Here is a 21,812-nt window from a genome sequence, read left to right on the forward strand (position 1 = left end):
TGCATTCAATTCACTGCAGGGATATCCGGCCTTACTTCGAGTCAGAGCATCTCGGTGTCCATTCCACTTGAGGCCACAACCTCAGGTTCCCTCTCACTTTCCTGTAGCTGAGAGAATCCTCCTCTTGAGGTGCTTGTGGAAAGTTGGTATTCCTCTTGAGTCTAAGCCAGGGACTAAGCTCTCATCTCGAGTTGATTTGGGGTCCAGGGAGCGCTTTCGTGTTGCTACAGTGACCTCAGGATCCCTCTAGACTTGAGAAAGTGATCTTGGGTTTTCTCTGGAGTGCCATCAAGGAAATCAAGGCTCCTTTCACGTTTGATGTGGAACACGGAATTGCTCTGCATGCAGTGCAGGGGAATCGGGCCTCAACTCGCGGTGAGGGGGAAATCTCATGGTTTTTCTCGAGTTGCGGCCGGAACCTTGGGTATATTCTCGAGTTACGATGGGGAGGGCCCTTCCAGACACGTGTTTTTTCAGCGACCTAAGGACTCCTGCCTAGGTGCGAGGGACACCTCGGGATTCTCCTTGAGTCTTGGATGACAAATGGGACGCGTCTCCACGTGAGGCGGGAGACCCAGGGTCCCTTTCCACGTGCCACAGGGATCCTGGGACTCCTTTCCATTTTCAAGAGGAGTCAGTCATCGTTTCCTTTGGAAGCATTGATCTCCGCGGACCTCTCGAGTTTTCAAAGGTTGTGAGGCCTCCGGGCGCAATGAGGCGGAGGACTAGGACTTTCTCTGTGGTCTCCACAGGGGATTCAGACATCCCTTCGTCTTGGGAGATGCAAGACGAGCCTGCATTCAATTCACTGCAGGGATATCCGGCCTTACTTCGAGTCAGAACATCTCGGTGTCCATTCCATTTGAGGCCACAAACTCAGGGTCCCTCTCACATACCTGTAGCTGAGAGAAGCCTCCTATTGAGGTGCTTGTGGAAAGTTGGTATTCCTCTTGAGTCGAGGCCAGGGACTATGCTCTCATCTCGAGTTGATTTGGGGTCTTCGGAGCCCTTTCGTGTTGCTACAGTGACCTCAGGATCCCACTAGACTTGAGACAGTGATCTTGGGTTTTCTCTGGAGTGCCATCAAGGAAATCAAGGCTCCTTTCACTTTTGATATCGAACACGGAATTGCTCTGCACGCAGGGCAGGGGAATCGGGCCTCATCTCGCGGTGAGGGGGAAGTCTCATGGTTTTTCTCGAGTTGCGGCCGGAACCTGGGGTATATTCTCGAGTTACGATTGGGAGGACCCTTCCAGACACGTGTTTGTTCAGCGACGTCAGGACTCCTGCCTTGGTGCGAGGGACATCTCGGGATTATCCTCGAGTTTGGCATGGTAATTGGGACGCGTCTCCACGTGAGGCGGGAGACCCAGGGTCCCGTTCCACGTGCCACAGGGATCCTGGGACTCCTATCCATTTTCAAGAGGAGTCAGGCATCGTCTCCTTTGGAAGCATTGATCTCCTTGGACCTCTTGAGTTTTCAAAGGATGTGAGGCCTCCGGTCGCGATGAGACGGAGAACTAGGTCTTTCTCTGTGGTCTCCACAGGGGATTCAGACATCCCTTCGTCTTGGGAGATGCAAGACGAGCCTGCATTCAATTCACTGCAGCGATATCCGGGCTTACCTCAAGTCAGAGCATCTCTGTTTACATTCCACTTGAGGCCACAGACTCAGGGTCCCTCTCACATACCTGTAGCTGAGAGAGGCCTCCTCTTGAGGTGCTTGTGGAAAGTTGGTATTCCTCTTGAGTCGAAGTCAGGGACTAAAGCTCTCATCTCGTGTTGATTTGGGGTCCACGGAGCCCTTTCATGTTGCTCCAGTGACCTCAGGATCCCTCTAGTCTTGAGACAGTGATCTTGGGTTTTCTCTGGAGTGCCATCAAGGAAATCAAGGCTCCTCTCATGTTTGATGTGGAACACGGAATTGCTCTGCACGCAGTGCAGGGGAATCGGGCCTCATCTCGCGGCGAGGGGGAAGTCTCATGGTTTTTCTCGAGTTGCGGCCGGGACCTGGGGTATATTCTCGAGTTACGACGGGGAGGGCCCTTCCAGACACGTGTTTGTTCAGCGACGTCAGGACTCCTGCCTAGGTGCGAGGGACGCCTCGGGATTCTCCTCGAGTCTTGGCATGGCAATTGGGACGCGTCTCCACGTGAGGCGGGAGACCCAGGGTCCCTTTCCACGTGCCACAGGGATCCTGGGACTCCTATCCATTTTCAAGAGGACTCAGGCATCGTCTCCTTTGGAAGCATTGATCTCTGCCAACCTCTCGAGTTTTCAAAGGATGTGAGGTCTCCGGTCGCGATGATGCGGAGGACTAGGTCTTTCTCTGTGGTCTCCACAGGGGATTCAGACATCCCTTCGTCTTGGGAGATGCAAGACGAGCCTGCATTCAATTCACTGCAGGGATGTCTGGCCTTACTTCGAGTCAGAGCATCTCGGTGTCCATTCCACTTGAGGCCACAAACTCAGGGTCCCTCTCACATACCTGTAGCTGAGAGAAGCCTCCTCTTGTGCTTGTGGAAAGTTGGTATTGCTCTTGAGTCGAAGCCAGGGACTAAGCTCTCATCTCGAGTTGATTTGGGGTCCACGGAGCCCTTTCGTGTTGCTCCAGTGACCTCAGGATCCCTCTAGACTTGAGACAGTGATCTTGGGTTTTCTCTGGAGTGCCATCAAGGAAATCAAGGCTCCTTTCACTTTTGATTTGGAACACGGAATTGCTCTGCATGCAGTGCAGGGAAATCGGGGCTCATGTCGCGGCGAGGGGGAAGTCTCATAGTTTTTCTCGAGTTGCGGCCGGAACCTGGGGTATATTCTCGAGTTACGACGGGGAGGGCCCTTCCAGACACGTGTTTGTTCAGCGACGTCAGGACTCCTGCCTAGGTGCGAGGGACACCTCGGGATTCTCCTCGAGTCTTGACATGGCAATTCGGACGCGTCTCCACGTGAGGCGGGAGACCCAGGGTCCCTTTCCACGTGCCACAGGGATCCTGGGACTCCTATCAATTTTCAAGAGGAGTCAGGCATCGTCTCCTTTGGAAGCATTGATCTCCGCGGACCTCTTGAGTTTTCAAAGGATGTGAGGCCTCCGGTCGCGTTGAGGCGGAGAAGTAGGTCTTTCTCTGTGGTCTCCACAGGGGATTCAGACATTCCTTCGTCTTGAGAGATGCAAGGCGAGCCTGCATTCAATTCACTATTGGGATATCCGGCCTTACTTCGAGTCAGAGCATCTCGGTGTCCATTCCACTTGAGGCCACAAACTCAGGGTCTTTCTCACATACCTGTGGCTAGAGAACCCTCCTCTTGGGGTGCTTGTGGAGAGTTTGTATTCCTCTTGCATCGAAGCCAGGTACTAAGCTCTCATCTCTAGTTGATTTGGGGTCCACGGAGCCCTTTCGTGTTGCTCCAGTGACCTCAGGATCCCTCTAGACTTGAGACAGTGATCCTGGGTTTTCTCTGGAGTGCCATCAAGGAAATCAAGGCTCCTTTCAGGTTTGATGTGGAACACGGAATTGCTCTGCACGCAGTCCAGGGGAATCGGGCCTCATCTCGCGGCGAGGGGAAAGTCTCATGGTTTTTCTCTAGTTGCGGCCGGAACCTGGGGTGTATTTTCGATTTACGACGGGGAGGACCCTTCCAGACACGTGATATGTGCGAGGGACACCTCGGGATTCTCCTCGATTCTTGACATGGCAATTGGGACGCGTCTCCACGTGAGGCGGGAGACCCAGGGTCCCTTTCCACGTGCCACAGGGATCCTGGGACTCCTATCCATTTTCAAGAGGAGTCAGGCATCGTCTCCTTTGGAAGCATTGATCTCCGCGGACCTCTCGAGTTTTCAAAGGATGTGAGGCCTCCGGTCGCTATGAGGTGGAGAACTAGGTCTTTCTCTGTGGTCTCCACAGGGGATTCAGACATCCCTTCGTCTTGGGAGATGCAAGACGAGCCTGCATTCAATTCACTGCAGGGATATCCGGCCTTACTTCGAGTCAGAGCATCTCGGTGTCCATTCCACTTGAGGCCACAAACTCAGGGTCCCTCTCACATACCTGTACCTGAGAGAAGCCTCCTCTTGAGGTGCTTGTGGAAAGTTGGTATTCCTCTTGAGTCGAAGCCAGGGACTAAGCTCTCATCTCGAGTTGATTTGGGGTCCATGGAGAACTTTCTTGTTGCTCCAGTGACCTCAGGATCGCTCCAGACTTGAGACAGTGATCTTGGGTTTTCTCTGGAGTGCCATCAAGGAAATCAAGGCTCCTTTCACGTTTGATGTGGAACTCAGAATTGCTCTGCATGCAGTGCAGGGGATTCGGGCTTCATCTCGCGGCGAGGGGGAAGTCTCATGGTTTTTCTCGTGTTGCGGCCGGAACCTGGGGTGTATTCTCGAGTTACGACGGGGAGGGCCCTTCCAGACACGTGTTTGTTCAGCGACGTCAGGACTCCTGCCTAGGTGCGAGGGACACCCCGGGATTCTCCTCGAGTCTTGGCATGGCAATTGGGACGCGTCTCCACGTGAGGCGGGAGACCCAGAGTCCCTTTCCACGTGCCACAGGCATCCTGGGACTCCTATCCTTTTTCAAGAGGAGTCAGGCATCGTCTCCTTTGGAAGCATTGATCTCCGCGGACCTCTCGAGTTTTTAAAGATGGGAGGCCTCCGGTCGCAATGAGGAGGAGAACTAGGTATTTCTCTGTGGTCTCCACAGGGGATTCAGACATCCCTTCGTCTTGGGAGATGCAAGACGAGCCTGCACTCAATTCACTGCACGGATATCCGGCCTTACTTCGAGTCAGAGCATCTCGGTGTCCATTCCACCTGAGGCCACAAACTCAGGGTCCCTCTCACATACCTGTTGCTGAGAGAAGCCTCGTCTTGATGTGCTTGTGGAAACTTGGTATTCCTCTTGTCTCGAAGCCAGGGACTAAGCTCTCATCTCGAGTTGATTTGGGGTCCACGGAGCCCTTTCGTGGTGCTCCAGTGACCTCAGGATGCCTCTAGACTTGAGACAGTGATCTTGGGTTTTCTCTGGAGTGCGATCAAGGAAATCAAGGCTCCTTTCACGTTTGATGTGGAACACGGAACAGCTCTGCAAGCAGTGCAGGGAAATCGGCCCTCATCTCGCGGCGAGGGGGAAGTCTCATGGTTTTTCTCGAGTTGGAGCCAGGACCTGGGGTATATTCTCGAGTTACAACGGGGAGGGCCCTTCCAGACACGTGTTTGTTCAGCGACGTCAGGACTCCTGCTTTGGTGCGAGGGACTCCTCAGGATTCTCCTCGAGTCTTGGCATGGCAATTGGGACGCGTCTCCACGTGAGGCGGGAGACCCAGGGTCCCTTTCCAAGGGCCACAGGGATCCTGGGACTCCTATCCATTTTCAAGAGGAGTCAGGCATCGTCTCCTTTGGAAGCATTGATCTCCGCGGACGTCTTGAGTTTTCAAAGGATGTGAGGCCTCTGGTCGCGATGAGGCGGAGAACTAGGACTTTCTCTGTGGTCTCCACAGGGGATTCAGACATTCCTTCGTCTTGAGAGATGCAAGACGAGCCTGCATTCAATTCATTGCAGGGATATCTGGCCTTACTTCGAGTCAGAGCATCTCGGTGTCCATTCCACTTGAGGCCACAAACTCAGGGTCCTTCTCACATACCTGTGGCTGAGAGAACCCTCCTCTTGGGGTGCTTGTGGAGAGTTGGTATTCCTCTTGCGTCGAAGCCAGGTACTAAGCTCTCATCTCGAGTTGATTTGGGGTCCACGGAGCCCTTTCGTGTTGCTCCAGTGACCTCAGGATCCCTCTAGACTTGAGACAGTGATCCTGGGTTTTCTCTGGAGTGCCATCAAGGAAATCAAGGCTCCTTTCAGGTTTGATGTGGAACACGGAATTGCTCTGCACGCAGTCCAGGGGAATCGGGCCTCATCTCGCGTCGAGGTTAAAGTCTCATGGTTTTTCTCGAGTTGCGGCCGGAACCTGGGGTATATTCTCGATTTACGACGGGGAGGACCCTTCCAGACACGTGATAGTGCGAGGGACACCTCGGGATTCTCCTAAAGCCTTGGCATGGCAATTGGAACGCGTCTCCACATGAGGCGGGAGACCCAGTGTCCCTTTCCACGTGCCACAGGGATCCTGGTACTCCTATCCATTTTCAAGAGGAGTCAGGCATCGTCTCTTTGGAAGCATTGATCTCCGCGGACCTCTCGAGTTTTCAAATCATGTGAGGCCTCCGGTCGCGATGAGGCGGAGGACTAGGTCTTTCTCTGCGGTCTCCGCAGGGGATTCAGACATCCCTTCGTCTTGGGAGATGCAAGACGAGCCTGCATTCAATTCACTGCAGGGATATCCGGACTTACTTCGAGTCAGAGCATCTCGGTGTCCATTCCACTTGAGGCACAAACACAGGGTCCCTCTCACATACCTGTAGCTGAGAGAAGCCTCCTCTTGAGGTACATGTGTAAAGTTGGTATTCCTCTTGAGTCGAATTCAGGGACTAAGCTCTCATCTCAGGTTGATTTGTGGTCCACGGAGCCCTATCTTTTTGCTCCACTGACCTCAGGATCCCTCTAGACTTGAGACAGTGATCTTGGGTTTTCTCTGGAGTGCCATCAAGGAAATCAAGGCTCCTTTCACGTTTGATGTGGAACACGGAATTGCTCGGCACGCAGTGCAGGGTAATCCGGCCTCATCTCGCGGCGAGGGGGAAGTCTCATGGTTTTTCTCGAGTTGCGGCCGGAACCTGGGTTATATTCCCGAGTTACGACGGGTAGGGCCCTTCCAGACACGTGTTTGTTCAGCGACGTCAGGACTCCTGCCTAGGTGCGAGGGACACCTCGGGATTCTCCTCGAGTCTTGGCATGGCAATTGGGACGCGTCTCCACGTGAGGCGGGAGACCCAGGGTCCCTTTCCTCGTGCCACAGGGATCCTGGTACTCCTATCCATTTTCAAGAGGAGTCAGTCATCGTCTCCTTTGGAAGCATTGATCTCCGCGGACCTCTCGAGTTTTCAAAGGATGTGAGGCCTCCGGTCGAGATGAGGCGGAGAACTAGGTCTTTCTCTGTGGTCTCTGCAGGGGATTCAGACATCCCTTCGTCTTGGGAGATGCAAGACGAGCCTGCATTCAATTCACTGCAGGGATATCCGGCCTTACATCGAGTCAGAGCATCTCCGTGTCCATTCCACTTGAGGCCACAAACTCAGGGTCCCTCTCACATACCTGTAGCTGAGAGAAGCCTCCTCTTGAGGTGCTTGTGGAAAGTTGGTATTCCTCTTGAGTCGAAGCAAGGGACTAAGCTCTCATCTCGAGTTGATTTGTGGTCCACGGAGCCCTTTCCTGTTGCTCCAGTGACCTCAGGATCCCTCTAGACTTGAGACACTGATCTTGGGTTTTCTCTGGAGTGCCATCAAGGAAATCAAGGCTCCTTTCACGTTTGATGTGGAACACGGAATTGCTCTGCACGCAGTGCAGGGGAATCAGGCCTCATCTCACGGTGAGGGGGAAGTCTCATGGTTTTTCTCGAGTTGCGGCCGGAACCTGGGGTATATTCTCGAGTTACGACGGGGAGGGCCCTTCCAGAAACGTGTTTGTTCAGTGACGTCAGGACTCCTGCCTAGGTGCGAGGGACACCTCGGGATTCTCCTCGAGTCTTGGCATGGCAATTGGGACCCGTCTCCACGTGAGGCGGGAGACCCAGTGTCCCTTTCCACGTGCCACAGGGATCCCGGGACTCCTATCCATTTTCAAGAGGAGTCAGTCATCGTCTCCTTTGGAAGCATTGATCTCCGCAGACATCTCGAATTTTCAAAGGATGTGAGGCCTCCGGTCGCGATGAGGCGGAGAACTAGGTCTTTCTCTGTCGTCTCCACAGGGCATTCAGACATCCCTTCGTCTTTGGAGATGCAAGACGAGCCTGCATTCAATTCACTGCAGGGATATCCGGCCTTACTTCGAGTCAGAGCATCTCGGTGTCCATTACACTTGAGGCCACAAATTCAGGGTCACTCTCACATACCTGTAGCTGAGAGAAGCCTCCTCTTGAGGTGCTTATGGAAAGTTGGTATTCCTCTTGAGTCGAAGCCAGGGACTAAGCTCTCATCTCGAGTTGATTTGGGGTCCACGGAGCACTTTCTTGTTGCTCCAGTGACCTCAGGATCCCTCTAAACTTGAGACAGTGATCTTGGGTTTTCTCTGGGGTGCCATCAAGGAAATCAAGGCTCCTTTCAAGTTTGATGTGGAACACGGAATTGCTCTGCACACAGTGCATGGGAATCGGGCCTCATCTCGCGGCAAGGGGGATGTCTCATTGTTTTTCTGAAGTTACGGTCGGAACCTAGGGAATATTCTCGAGTTACGACGGGGAGGGCCCTTCCAGACACGTGTTTGTTCAGCGACGTCAGGACTCCTGCCTAGGTGCGAGGGACACCTCGGGAATCTCCTCGAGTCTTGGCATGGTAATTGGGACGCGTCTCCACGTGAGGCGGGAGACCCAGTGTCCCTTTCCACGTGCCACAAGGATCCTGGGACTCCTATCCATTTTCAAGAAGAGTCAGGCATCGTCTCCTTTGGAAGCATTGATCTCCGCGGACCTCTCGAGTTTTCAAAGGATGGGAGGCCTCCGGTTCGATGAGGCGGAGAACTAGGTCTTTCTCTGTGGTGTCCACAGGGGATTCAGACATCCCTTCGTCTTGGGAGATGCAAGACGAGCCTGCTTTCAATTCACTGCAGGGATATCCGGCCTTACTTCGAGTCAGAGCATCTCCGTGTCCATTCCACTTGAGGCCACAAACTCAGGGTCCCTCTCACATACCTGTAGCTGAGAGAAGCCTCATCTTGAGGTGCTTGTGGAAATTGGTATTCCTCTTGAGTCGAAGCCAGGGACTAAGCTCTCATCTCGAGTTGATTTGGGGTCCACGGAGCCCTTTCTTGTTGGTCCAGTGACCTCAGGATCCCTCTAGACTTGAGACAGTGATCTTGTGTTTTCTCTGGAGTGCCATCAAGGAAAATCAAGGCTCCTTTCAGCTTTGATGTGGAACACGGAATTGCTCTGCACGCACTGCAGGGGAATCGGGCCTCATCTCGCGGCGAGGGGGAAGTCTCATGGTTTTTCTCGAGTTGCGGCCGGAACCTCGGTTATATTCTCGAGTTACGACTGGGAGGGCCCTTCCAGACACGTGTTTGTTCAGCGACGTCAGGACTCCTGCCTAGGTGCGAGGGACACCTCGGGATTCTCCTCGAGTCTTGGCATGGCAATTGGGACGCGTCTCCACGTGAGGCGGGAGACCCAGGGTCCCTTTCCACGTGCCACAGTGATCCTGGGACACCTATCCATTTTCAAGAGGAGTCAGGCATCGTCTCCTTTGGAAGCATTGATCTCCGCGGACCTCTCGAGTTTTCAAAGGATGTGAGGCCTCCGGTCGCGATGAGGCGGAGAATTAGGTCTTTCTCTGTGGTCTCCACAGGGGATTCAGACATCCCTTCGTCTTGGGAGATGCAAGACGAGCCTGCATTCAATTCACTATTGGGATATCCGGCCTTACTTCGAGTCAGAGCATCTCGGTGTCCATTCCACTAGATGCCACAAACTCAGGGTCACTCTCACATACCTGTAGCTGAGAGAAGCCTCCTCTTGAGGTGCTTGTGGAAAGTTGGTATTCCTTTTGAGTCGAGGCCAGGGACTAAGCTCTCATCTCGAGTTGATTTGGGGTCCACGGAGACCTTTCGTGTTGCTCCAGTGACCTCAGGATCCCTCTAGACATGAGACAGTGATCTTGGGTTTTCTCTGGAGTGCCATCAAGGAAATCAAGGCTCCTTTCACTTTTGATGTCGAACACGGAATTGCTCTGCACGCAGTGCAGGGGAATTGGGCCTCATCTCGGGGCGAAGGGGAAGTCTCATGGTTTTTATCGAGTTGCGGCCGGAACCTGGGGTATATTCGAGAGTTACGACGGGGAGGGCCCTTCCAGACACGTGTTGTTCAGCGACGTCAGGACTCCTGCCTAGGTGGGAGGTACACCTCGGGATTCTCCTCGAGTCTTGGCATGGCAATTGGGACCCGTCTCCACGTGAGGCGGGAGACCCAGTGTCCCTTTCCACGTGCCACAGGGAACCCGGGACTCCTATCCATTTTCAAGAGGAGTCAGGCATCGTCTCCTTTGGAAGCATTGATCTCCGCAGACATCTTGAATTTTCAAAGGATGTGAGGCCTCCGGTCGTGATGAGGCGGAGGACTAGGTCTTTCTCTGTCGTCTCCACAGGGGATTCAGACATCCCTTCGTCTTGGGAGATGCAAGACGAGCCTGCATTCAATTCACTGCAGGGACATCAAGCTTACTTCGAGTCAGAGCATCTCGGTGTCCATTACACTTGAGGCCACAAATTCAGGGTCACTCTCACATACCTGTAGCTGAGAGAAGCCTCCTCTTGAGGTGCTTGTGGAAAGTTGGTATTCCTCTTGAGTCGAAGCCAGGGACTAAGCTCTCATCTCGAGTTGATTTGGGGTCCACGGAGCCCTTTCTTGTTGCTCCAGTGACCTCAGGATCCCTCTAGACTTGAGACAGTGATCTTGGGTTTTCTCTGGGGTGCCATCAAGGAAATCAAGGCTCCTTTCATGTTTGATGTGGAACACGGAATTGCTCTGCTCGCAGTGCAGGGGAATCGGTCCTCATCTCGCGGCGAGGGGGAAGTCTCATGGTTTTTCGCGATTTGCGGCCGGAACCTGGGGTATATTCTCGAGTTACGACCTGGAGGGCCCTTCCAGACACGTGTTTGTTCAGCGACGTCAGCACTCCTGCCTAGGTGCGAGGGACACCTCGGGATTCTCCTCGAGTCTTGGCATGGCAATTGGGACGCGTCTCCACGTGAGGCGGGAGAACCAGGGTCCCTTTCCACGTGCCACAGGGATCCTGGGACTGCTATCCATTTTCAAGAGGAGTCAGGCATCGTCTCCTTTGGAAGCATTGATCTCCGCTGACCTCTCGAGTTTTCAAAGGATGTGAGGCCACAGGTCGCGATGAGGCGGAGAACTAGGTCTTTCTCTGTGTTCTCCACAGGGGATTCATACATCCCTTCGTCTTGGGAGATGCAAGACGAGCCTGCATTCCATTCACTGCAGGGATATCCGGCCTTACTTCGAGTCAGAGCATCTCAGTGTCCATTCCACTTGAGGCCAAAAATCAGGGTCCCTCTAACATACCTGTAGCTGAGAGAAGCCTCCTCTTGAGGTGCTTGTGGAAAGTTGGTATTCCTCTTGAGTCGAAGCCAGGGACTAAGCTCTCATCTCGTGTTGATTTGGGGTCCACGGAGCCCTTTCATGTTGCTCCAGTGACCTCAGGATCCCTCTAGACTTGAGACAGTGATCTTGGGTTTTCTCTGGAGTGCCATCAAGGAAATCAAGGCTCCTTTCACGTTTGATGTGGAACACGGAATTGCTCTGCACGCAGTGCAGGGGAATCGGGCCTCATCTCGCGGCGAGGGGGAAGTCTCATGATTTTTCTAGAGTTGCGGCCAGAACCTAGGGTATATTCTCGAGTTACGATGGGGAGGGCCTTTCCAGACACGTGTTTGTTCAGTGACGTCAGGACTCCTGCCTAGGTGCGAGGGACACCTCGGGATTCTCCTCGAGTCTTTTCATGGCAATTGGGACTCGTCTCCACGTGAGGCAGGAGACCCAGGGTCCCTTTCCACGTGCCACAGGGATCCTGGGACTCCTATCCATTTTCAAGAGGAGTCAGGCATCGTCTCCTTTGGAAGCATTGATCTCCGTGGTCCTCTCGAGTTTTCAAAGGATGCGAGGCCTCCGGTCGCGATGAGGCGGAGATCTAGGTCTTTCTCTGTGGTCTCCACAGGGGATTCAGACATCCCTTCGTCTTGGGAGATGCAAGACGAGCCTGCATTCAACTCACTGCATTGATATCGGGCCTTATTTCCAGTCAGAGCACCTCGGTGTCCATTCCACTTGAGGCCACAATCTGAGGGTCCCTCTCACATACCGGTAGCTGAGAGAAGCCTCCTCTTGCGGTGCTTGTGGAAACTTGGTATTCCTCTTGAGTTGAAGCCAGGGACTAAGCTTTCATCTCGAGTTGATTTGGGGTCCACGGAGCCCTTTCGTGTTGCTCCAGTGACCTCAGGATCCCTCTAGGCTTGAGACAGTGATCTTGGGTATTCTCTGGAGTGCCATCAAGGAAATCAAGGCTCCTTTCACGTTTGAGGTGGAACACGGAATTGCTCTGCACGCAGTGCAGGGGAATCGGGCCTCATCTCGCGGCGAGAGGGAAGTCTCATGGTTTTTCTCGAATTGCGGCCAGAACCTGGGGTATATTCTCGAGTTACGATGGGGAGGGCCCTTCCAGACACGTGTTTGTTCAGCGACTTCAGTACTCCTGCCTAGGTGCGAGGACACCTCGGGATTCTCGTAGAGTCTTGGCATGGCAATTGGGACGCGTCTCCACATGAGGCAGTAGACCCAGGCTCCCTTTCCACGTGCCACAGGGATCCTGGGACTCCTATCCATTTTCAGGAGGAGTCAGGCATCTTCTCCTTTGGAAGCATTGATCTCCGTGGACCTCTCGAGTTTTCAAAGGATGAGAGGCCTCCGGTCGCGATGATGCGGAGATCTAGGGCTTTCTCTGTGGTCTCCACAGGAGATTCAGACATCCCTTCGTCTTGGGAGATGCAAGACGAGCCTGCATTCAATTCACTGCAGGGATATCGGGCCTTACTTCGAGTTAGAGCATCTCTGTGTCCATTCCATTTGAGGCCACAATCTCAGGGTCGCTCTCACATACCTGTAGCTGAGAGAAACCTCCTCTTGAGGGTCTTGTGGAAAGTTGGTATTCCTCTTGAGTCTAAGCCAGGGACTAAGCTCTCATCTCGAGTTGATTTGGGGTCCACGGAGCCCTTTCTTGTTGCTCCAGTGACCTCAGGATCCCTCTAGACTTGAGACAGTGATCTTGGGTTTTCTCTGGAGTGCCATCAAGGAAATCACGGCTCCTTTCACGTTTGATGTGGAACACGGAATTGGTCTGCATGCAGTGCAGGGGAATCGGACCTCAACTCGCGGCGAACGGGAAGTCTCATCGTTTTTCTCGAGTTGGGGCTGGAACCTGGGGTATATTCTCGAGTTACGACGGGAAGGGCCCTTCCAGACACGTGTTTGTTCAGCGACGTCAGGACTCCTGCCTAGGTGCGAGGGACACCTCGGGATTCTCCTCGAGTCTTGGCATGGCAATTGGGACGCGTCTCCACGTGAGGCGGGAGACCCAGGTTCCCTTTCCATGTGCCACAGGGATCCTGGGACTCCTATCCATTTTCAAGAGGAGTCAGGCATCGTCTCCTTTGGAAGCATTGATCTCCGCGGAGCTCTCGAGTTTTCAATGGATGTGAGGCCTCCGGTCGCGATGAGGTGGAGAACTAGGTCTTTATCTGTGGTTTCCACAGGGGATTCAGACATCCTTTCGTCTTCGGAGATGCAAGACGAGCCTGCATTCAATTCACTGCTGGGATATCCGGCCTTACTTCGAGTCAGAGCATCTCGGTGTCCATTCCACTTGAGGCCACAAACTCAGGGTCCCTCTCACATACCTGTAGCTGAGAGAAGCCTCCTCTTGAGGTGCTTGTGGAAAGTTGGTATTCCTCTTGAGTCGAAGCCAGGGACTAAGCTCTCATCTCGAGTTGATTTGGGGTCCACGGAGACCTTTCTTGTTGCTACAGTGACCTCAGGATCCCTCTAGATTTAGACAGTGATTTTGGGTTTTCTCTGGAGTGTCATCAAGGAAATCAAGGCTCCTTTCACGTTTGAGGTGGAACACGGAATTGACCTGCACGCAGTACAGGGGAATCGGGCCTCATCTCGCGGCAAGGCGGAAATCTCATGGTTTTTCTCGAGTTGCGGCCGGAACCTGGGGTATATTCTCGAGTTACGACGGGGAGGGCCCTTCCAGACACCTGTTTGTTCAGCAACGTCAGGACTCGGGCCTAGGTGCGAGGGACACCTCGGGATTCTCCTCGAGTCTTGACATGGCAATTTGGAAGCGTCTCCACGTGAGGCGGGAGATCAAGGGTCTCTTTCCACGGGCCAGAGTGATCCTGGGACTCCTATCCATTTTCAAGAGGAGTCAGGCATCGTCTCCTTTGGAAGCATTGATCTCCGAGGACCTCTCGAGTTTTCAGAGGATGTGAGGTCTCCGGTCGCTGTGTGGCGAGAACTAGGTCTTTCTCTGTGGTCTCCACAGGGGATTCAGACATCCCTTCGTCTTGGTAGATGCAAGAAGTGCCTGCACTCAATTCACTGCATGGATATCCGGCCTTACTCGAATGAGAGCATCTCGGTGTCCATCCACTTGAGGCCACAAACACAGGGTCCCTCTCACATACCTGTAGCTGAGAGAAGCCTCCTCTTGAGGTGCTTGGGGAAAGTTGGTATTCCACTTGAGTCGAAGCCAGGGACTAAGCTCTCATCTCGAGTTGATTTGGGGTCCACGGAGAACTTTCGTGTTGCTACAGTCACCTGAGGATCCCTCTAGACTTGAGACAGTGATCTTGGGTTTTCTCTGGAGTGCCATCAAGGAAATCAAGGCTCCTTTCACGTTTGATGTGGAACACGGAATTGCTCTGCACGCAGTGAAGGGGATTCGGGCCTCATCTCGCAGCGAAGCGGATGTCTCATGGTTTTTCTCCACTTGTGGCCGGAACCTGGGGTATATTCTCGAGTTACGACGTTGGGGGCCCTTCCAGAAGCGTGTTTGTTCAGCGACGTCAGGACTCCTGCCTAGGTGCGAGGGACACCTCAGGATTCTCCTCGAGTCTTGGCATGTCAATGGGGACGCGTCTCCACGTGAGGCGGGAGACCCAGGGTCCCTTTCCACGTGCCACAGGGATCCTGGGACTCCTATCCATTTTCAAGAGGAGTCAGGCATCGTCTCCTTTGGAAGCATTGATCTCCGCGGACCTCTCGAGTTTTCAAAGAATGTGAGGCCTCCGGTCTCGATGAGGCGGAGAACGAGGTCTTTCCCTGTGGTCTCCACTGGGGATTCAGACATCCCTTCGTCTTGGGAGATGCAAGACGAGCCTGCACTCAATTCACTGCAGGGCTATCCGGCCTTACTTCGAGTCAGAACATCTCGGTGTCCATTCCATTTGAGGCCACAAACTCAGGGTCCCTCTCACATACCTGTAGCTGAGAGAAGCCTCCTCTTGAGGTGCTTGTGGAAAGTTGGTATTCCACTTGAGTCGAAGCCAGGAACTAAGCTCTCATCTCGAGTTGATTTGGGGTCCACGGAGCCCTTTCGTGTTGCTACAGTGACCTCAGGATCCCTCTAGACTTGAGACAGTGATCTTGGGTTTTCTCTGGAGTGCCATCAAGGTAATCAAGGCTCCTTTCACGTTTGATGTGGAACACGGAATTGCTCTGCACGCAGTGCAGGGGAATCGGGCGTCATCTCGCGGCGATTGGGAAGTCTCATGGTTGTTCTCGAGTTGCGGCCGGAACCTGGGGTATATTCTCGAGTTACGACAGGGAGGGCCGTGCAAGAAAAGTGTTTGTTCACTGACATCATCACTCCTGCCTAGGTGCGAGGGACACCTCGGGATTCGCCTGAAGTCTTGGCATGGCAATTGGGACGGGTCTCCACGTGAGGCGGGAGACCCAGGGACCCTTTCCACGTGCCACAGGGATCCTGGGACTCCTATTCACTTTCAAGAGGAGTCAGGCATCGTCTCCTTTGGAAGCATTGATCTCCGCGGACCTCTCGAGTTTTCAAAGGATGTGAGGCCTCCGGTCGCGATGAGGCGAGAACTATGTCTCTCTGTGGTCTCCACAGGGGATTCAGACATGCCTTCGTCTTGGGAGATGCAAGACGAGCCTGCATTCAATTCACTGCAGGGATATCCGGCCTTACTTCGAATCAGAGCATCTCGGTGTATATTCCACTTGAGGCCACAAATTCAGGGTCCCTCTCACATACCTGTATCAGAGAGAAGCCTCCTCTTGAGGTGCTTGTGGAAAGTTGGTATTCCTCTTGAGTCAAAGCCAGGGACTAAGCTATCATCTCGAGTTGATTTGGGGTCCACAGAGCCCTTTCGTGTTGCTACAGTGACCTCAGGGTCCCTCTAGACTTGAGACAGTGATCTTGGGTTTTCTCTGGAGTGCCATCAAGGAAATCAAGGCTCCTTTCACGTTTGATGTGGAACACAGAATTGCTCTGCACGCAGTGCAGGGAAATCGGGCCTCATCTCGCGGCGAGGTGGAAGTCTCATGGTTTTTCTCGAGTTGCAGCCGGAACCTGGGGTATATTCTTGAGTTACGACAGGAAGGGCCCTTCCAGACACGTGTTTGTTCAGCGACGTCAGGACTCCTGCCTAGGTGCTAGGGACACCTCGGGATTCTCCTCGATTCTTGGCATGGTAATTGGGACGCGTCTCCACGTGAGTAGGAGACCCAGGGTCCCTTTCCACACTCCACAGGGATCCTGGGACTCCTATCCATTTTCAAGAGGAATCAGGCATCGTCTCCTTTGGAAGCATTGATCTCCGCGGACCTTTCGAGTTTTCAAAGGATGTGAGGCCTCCGGTCGCAATGAGGCGGAGAACTAGGTCTTTCTCTGTGGTCTCCACAGGGGATACAGACATCCCTTCGTCTTGGGAGATGCAAGACGAGCCTGCATTCAATTCACTGCGGGGATATCCAGCCTTACTTCGAGTCAGAGCATCTCGGTGTCCATTCCACTTGAGGCCACAAACTCAGGGTCCCTCTCACATACCTGTAGCTGAGAAAAGCCTCCTCTTGAGGTGCTTGTTTAAAGTTGGTATTCCTCTTGAGTTGAAGCCAGGGACTAAGGTCTCATCTCGAGTTGATTTGGGGTGTACGGAGCCCTTTCGTGTTGCTACAGTGACCTCAGTATCCCTCTAGACTTGAGAGAGTGATCTTGGTTTTTCTCTGGAGTGCCATCAAGGAAATCAAGGCTTTTTTCTCGTTTGATGTGGAACACGGAATTGCTCTGCACGCAGTGCAGGGAAATTGGGCCTCATCTCGCGGCTAGATGGAAGTCTCATGGTTTTTCTCGAGTTTCGGCCGGAACCTGGGGTATATTCTCGAGTTACGACGAGGAGGGCCCTTCCAGACACGTGTTTGTTCAGCGTCGTCAGGACTCCTGCCTAGGTGCGAGGGACACCTCGGGATTCTCCTCGAGTCTTGACAAGGCAATTGGGACGCGTCTCCACGTGAGGCGGGAGACCCAGAGTCCCTTTCCACGTGCCACAGGGATCCTGGGACTCCTATCCACTTTCAAGTGGAGTCAGGCATCGTCTCCTTTGGAAGCATTGATCTCCGCGGACCTCTCGAGTTTTCAAAGGATGTGAGGCTTCCGGTCGCGATGAGGCGGAGAACTAGGTCTTTCTCTGTGGTCTCCACAGGGGATTCAGACATCCCTTCGTCTTGGGAGATGCAAAACCAGCCTGCATTCAATTCACTGCAGGGATATCCGGCCTAACTTCGAGTCAGAGCTTCTCGGTGTCCATTCCACTTGAGGCCACAAACTCAGGGTCCCTCTCACATACCTGTAGCTGAGAGAAGCCTCCTCTTGAGGTGCTTGTGGAAACTTGGTATTCCTCTTGAGTCGAAGCCAGGGACTAAGCTCTCATCTCGAGTTGATTTGGGGTCCACGGAGCCCTTTGGTGTTGCTACAGTGACCTCAGGATCCCTCTAGACTTGAGACAGTGATCTTGGGTTTTGTCTGGAGTGCCATCAAGGAAATCAAGGCTCCTTTCACGTTTGATGTGGAACACGGAATTGCTCTGCACGCAGTGCAGGGGAATCGGGCCTCATCTCGCGCCGAGGGGGAAGTCTCATTGTTTCTCTAGAGTTGCTGCCGGAACCTGGGGTATATTCTCGAGTTGCGACGGGGAGAGCCCTTTCAGACACGTGTTTGTTCAGCGACGTCAGGACTCCTGCCTAGGTGCCAGGGACACCTCGGTATTCTCCTCGAGTCTTGGCATTGCCATTGGGACACGTCTCCACGTGCGGCGGGAGACCCAGGCTCCCTTTCCACGTGCCACACGGATCCTGGGACTGCTATCCATTTTCAAGAGGAGTCAGGCATCTTCTCCTTTATAAGCATTGATCTCCGAGGACCTCTCGAATTTTCAAAGGATGTGAGGCCTCCAGTCGCGATGTGGCGAGAACTAGGTCTTTCTTATGGTCTCCACAAGGGACTCAGACATCCCTTCGTCTTGGGAGATGCAAGACGAGCCTGCATTCAATTCACTGCAGGAATATCCGGCCTTACTTCGAGTCAGAGCATCTCGGTGTCCATTCCAGTTGAGGCCACAAACTCAGGGTCCATCTCACATACCTGTAGCTGAGAGAAGCCTCCTCTTGAGGTGTTTGTGGAAAGTTGGTATTCCTCTTGAGTCGAAGCCAGGGACTAAGCTCTCATCTCGAGTTGATTTGGGGTCCACGGAGCCCTTTCGTGTTGCTACAGTGACCTCAAGATCCCTCTAGACTTGAGACAGTGATCTTGGGTTTTCTCTGGAGTGCCATCAAGGAAATCAAGTCTCCTTTGATGTTTGATGTGGAACACGGAATTGCTCTGCACGCAGTGCAGGGGAATCGGGCCTCATCTCGCGGCAAGGGGGATGTCTCATGGTTTTTCTCAAGTTGCGGCTGAAACCTGGGGTATATTCTCGAGTTACGACGGGGAGGGCCCTTCCAGACACGTGTTTGTTCAGCGACGTCAGGACTCCTGCCTAGGTGCGAGGGACACCTCGGGATTCTCCTCGAGTCTTGGCATGGCAATTGGGACGCGTCTCCACGTGAGGCGGGAGACCCAGTGTCCCTTTCCACGTGCCACAGGGATCCTGGGACTCCTATCCATTTTCAAGAGGAGTCAGGCATCATCTCCTTTGGAAGCATTGATCTCCGCACACCTCTCGAGTTTTCAAAGGATGTGAGGCCTCTGGTGGCGATGAGGCGGAGAACTCGGTCTTTCTCTGTGGTCTCCACAGGGGATTCAGACATCCCTTCTTCGTGGGAGATGCAAGACGAGCCTGCATTCAATTCACTGCAGGGATATCCGGCCTTACTTCGAGTCAGAGCATCTCGGTGTCCTTTCCACTTGAGGCCACAAACTCGGGGTCCCTCAAATATACCTGTAGCTGAGAGAAGCCTCCTCTTGAGGTGCCTGTGGAAAGTTGGTATTCCTCTTGAGTCTAAGCCAGGGACTAAGCTCTCATCTCGAGTTGATTTGGGGTCCACGGAGCCATTACATGTTGCTCCAGTGACCTCAGGATCCCTCTAGACTTGAAATAGTGATCTTGGTTTTCTCTGGGGTGCCATCAAGGAAATCAAGGCTCCTTTCAAGTTTGATGTGGAACACGGAATTGTTCTGCACGCAGTGCAGGGGAATCGGGCCTCATCTCGCGTCAAGGGGGATGTCTCATGGTTTTTCTCAAGTTGCGGCCGAAACCTGGGGTATATTCTCAAGTTACGACGGGGAGGGCCCTTCCAGACACGTGTTTGTTCAGCGACGTCAGGACTCCTGCCTAGGTGCGAGGGACACCTCGGGATTCTCCTCGAGTCTTGGCATGGCAATTGGGACGCGTCCCCACGTGAGGCGGGAGACCCAGGGTTCCTTTCCACGTGCCACAGGGATCCTGGGACTCCTATCCATTTTCAAGAAGAGTCAGGCATCTTCTCCTTTGGAAGCATTGATCTCCGCGGACCTCTCGAGTTTTCAAAGGATGAGAGGCCTCCGGTCACGATGAGGCGGAGGACTAGGTCTTTCTCTGTGGTCTCCACAGGGGTTTCAGACATCCCTTCATCTTGGGAGATGCAAGACGAGCCTGCATTCAATTCACTGCAGGGATATCCGGACTTACTTCGGATCAGAGCATCTCGGTGTCCATTCCACTTGAGGCCACAAACTCAGGGTCCTTCAAATATACCTGTAGCTGTGAGAAGCCTCCTCTTGAGGTGCTTGTGAAAAGTTGGTATTCCTCTTGAGTCTAAGCCAGGGACTAAGCTCTCATCTCGAGTTGATTTGGGGTCGACGGAGCCCTTTCCTGTTGGTCCAGTGACCTCAGTATCCCTCTAGACTTGAGACAGTGATCTTGGGTTTTCTCTGGAGTGCCATCAAGGAAATCAAGGCTCCTTTCACGTTTGATGTGGAACACGGAATTTCTCTGCATGCAGTGCAGGGGAATCGGGCCTCACCTCGCGGCGCGGGGGAAATCTCATGGTTTTTCTTGAGTTGCGGCCGGAACCTGGGGTATATTCTCGAGTTACGACGAGGAGTGCCCTTCCAGACACGTGTTTGTTCAGCGACATCAGGACTCCTGCCTAGGTGCGAGGGACACCTCGGATTCTCCTCGAGTCTTGGCATGGCAATTGGGACGCGTATCCACGTGAGGCGGGAGACCCAGGGTCCCTTTCCACGTGCCACAGCGATCCTGGGACTCCTATCCATTTTCAAGAGGAGTCAGGCATCGTGTCCTTTGGAAGCATTGATCTCCGCAGACCTCTCGAGTTTTCAAATGATGTGAGGCCTCTGGTCGCGATGAGGCGGAGAACTCGGTCTTTCTCTGTGGTCTCCACAGGGGATTCAGACATCCCTTCTTCTTGGGAGATGCAAGACGAGCCTGCATTCAATTCACTGCAGGGATATCCGGCCTTACTTCGAGTCAGAGCATCTCGGTGTTCTTTCCACTTGAGGCCACAAACTCGGGGTCCCTCAAATATACCTGTAGCTGAGAGAAGCCTCCTCTTGAGGTGCTTGTGGAAAGTTGGTATTCCTCTTGAGTCTAAGCCAGGGACTAAGCTCTCATCTCGAGTTGATTTTGGGTCCAGGGAGCCATTTCATGTTGCTCCAGTGACCTCAGGATCCCTCTAGACTTGAAAAAGTGATCTTGGGTTTTCTCTGGAGTGCCATCAAGGAAATCAAGGCTCCTTTCACGTTTGATGTGGAACACGGAATTGCTCTGCACGCAGTGCAGGGGAATCGGGCCTCAACTCGCGGCGAGGGGTAAATCTCATGGTATTGTTCAGTTGCGGCCGGAACCTGGGATATATTCTCGAGTTATGACAGGGAGGGCCCTTCCAGACACGTGTTTGTTGAGCGACGTCAGGACTCCTGCCTAGGTGCGAGGGACACCTCGGGATTCTCCTCGAGTCTTGCCATGGCAATGGGGACGCGTCTCCACGTGAGGCTGGAGACCCAGGGTCCCTTTTCACGTGCCACAGGGATCCTGGGACTCCTATCCATTTTCAAGAGGAGTCAGGCATCGTCTCCTTTGGAAGCATTGATCTCCGCGGACCTCTCGAATTTTCAAAGGATGTGAGGCCTCAGGTCGCGATGAGGCTGAGAACTAGGTCTTTCTCTGTGGTCTCCACAGGGGATTCAGACATCCCTTCGTCTTGGGAGATGCAAGATGAGCCTGCATTCAATTCACTGCAGGGATATCCGGCCTTACTTCGAGTCAGAGCATCTCGGTGTCCATTCCACTTGAGGCAACAAACTCAGGGTCCCTCTCACATACCTGTAGCTGAGAGAAGCCTCCTCTTGAGGTGCTTGTGGAAAGTTTGTATCCCTCTTGAGTCGAAGCCAGGGACTAAGCTCTCATCTCGAGTTGATTTGGGGTCCATGGAGCCCTTTCGTGTTGCTCCAGTGACCTCAGGATCCCTCTAGACTTGAGACAGTTATCTTGGGTTTTCTCTGGAGTGCCATCAAGGAAATCAAGGCTCCTTTCAAGTTTGATGTGGAACACGGAATTGCTCTGCCCGCAGTGCAGGGGAATCGGGCCTCATCTCGCGGCAAGGGGGATGTCTCATGGTTTTTC

Source organism: Dama dama, chromosome 31 (genome assembly GCF_033118175.1).
Source record: "Dama dama isolate Ldn47 chromosome 31, ASM3311817v1, whole genome shotgun sequence".
NCBI lineage: Eukaryota > Metazoa > Chordata > Mammalia > Artiodactyla > Cervidae > Dama > Dama dama.